The sequence below is a fragment of the Cicer arietinum genome, chromosome 3, assembly GCF_000331145.2.
Source record: "Cicer arietinum cultivar CDC Frontier isolate Library 1 chromosome 3, Cicar.CDCFrontier_v2.0, whole genome shotgun sequence".
Classification (NCBI taxonomy): domain Eukaryota; kingdom Viridiplantae; phylum Streptophyta; class Magnoliopsida; order Fabales; family Fabaceae; genus Cicer; species Cicer arietinum.
This window is the reverse complement of record NC_021162.2, coordinates 7,516,458-7,518,431: the sequence shown is the minus strand read 5'-3', so window position 1 is coordinate 7,518,431 and position 1,974 is coordinate 7,516,458.

Below are 1,974 nucleotides of genomic sequence, written 5' to 3'. Positions count from 1 at the left end.
CATATGAAACTATTGAAATTAGAATGATTAAAAATAATAGAATTGCAAACATTCTAAATAGTCCACACACGCCATCTACATGACTCCAAAATTTTCACGAACCCTTTTACCTTCCCAATTGAGACCGCAAAATTGATGCGCACATGCCTCCACTTCCCAATGCATGGCGCCACTAATCCCCAATCATATAAGGAGATCTTTCTAAATACACCCTGAAACAGGATAATCAATAAAACAATGTGAAATAGTATCATCAAATCCACATCCCACAATATACAAAGGAAGATAAAATTAAACACAACCTCTGGAAATTAACTTATCTTTGGTAGCTAAATGATTCAAGAATAAACCCCAAACAAAAAAAGACACCTTCAAATGTGTCATTTTATATCACAAAATGAATAAAAAGACAACCTTGCATTTGACTCCACATTTGTCAAAAACGTACACACGTCTTTCACCACAAAGCTTCACCATTGTCAATATTCCACTACCATTTGTTTTGTAAACTTTCCCGCAAAAAGGTATTATCGAGAAGCAAAACACACTCGACTACTAATTCCTTTATCTCTCAAAAAACACCCTACACCAATTCCACACCACTTTCCCTCATACGCACCATATCCGCCACATAAACATTTTTATTCACAATTGAGTTAAACAAACGACTAAATTGATCCCTCAACAAACCTCTCTCTACTCACAACTCTAACCAAAATGAAGCACTTTTTCGATTTCCCACCACCCTCACCACATTATCTTAAAACCATTATCTATTCTCTCTCTTGACCCCTTCCAAAATAGAAAAATCATATTCCACCAATCTATGTCCTTAATAGAACCACCACAAATCTTCCTATCTACACACTCATATTTATGACATAACACTTTATACTACGATCTCTCTATCACATTTCAATCGCCAACACTATTTACCTAACAATGCTAAATTAAAAGTCCTTAAATTTCTCACTCATAACCCACCATTCTTCCTACTACGGCACACCTAATCCCAGTTCATTCAATGAATTTTCCTCACAACCTTACACCCACAAAAAAAAAAAAAAAGATTTAAAAATGCATTTAAGTTTAGAAATTGTATCTATTAGCGATTTGAAAAAGAAAAGGAAATAGGTCGCTATCGCAAAACAGAACAATGTAAATGAGAACAAGTCGACCACCCATAGAAAAATTGTGTTTCTTCCATCCATTCAACTGACTTTGTACCCTCTCAACCATTTCATTCCAAAACGTCAACCTTCTCGAATTATCCCCTATAGGCATGCCTAAGTAAACAAAAGGAATATGACCGACTCGACAATGAAGAAGATCTGCCGCTTCTAGCAGCAAAGACGCTCTTGTTAAAATTAACCTTTAAACGAGGAGCTAAATTGATCAACAATAAAATGAATTTGATTGCTCTAACATTGCCCAACATTTGCTGCCCATAATCATTGTATCGTATGCGAACTGCCAATGGGAGACACAACAATCACCACTTGCGTCTAACTTATAGCCTTTAAATAATTAATGTCTTATCAAAGATCATATCAATGAGTTAAAACCTTTGACAACTTATAAAAATAGGAACGGCGAAAGAGGATCCCCCAACACAATTCCCAAAATAAAGAAAACTCATTAATAAAGACAACAAACTCTCACATCCATTTCCGCCACACTTTTGGAAACTTCATATTCGCCACAACTACATCCAAATAGTTTCACTTCACAAAAATCATACGCTTTTTCAAAATCAACTATAAACTTAGCAATTCCCTCTTATGTCTCTTTGTCTCATCAATAATCTCATTAGCTATTAAAATACTAGTATATAAGTGTTGAACAACAATAAATGAGATGATTCATATATCATATGTCTCGAGATTTTAAGTGAAGATGTAGTGTTTAAGTTACTTGTGTAGTTGCAGTCTTTACCCCATGCGTTGATCTCCCAATGTAATAGACTCCCTACAC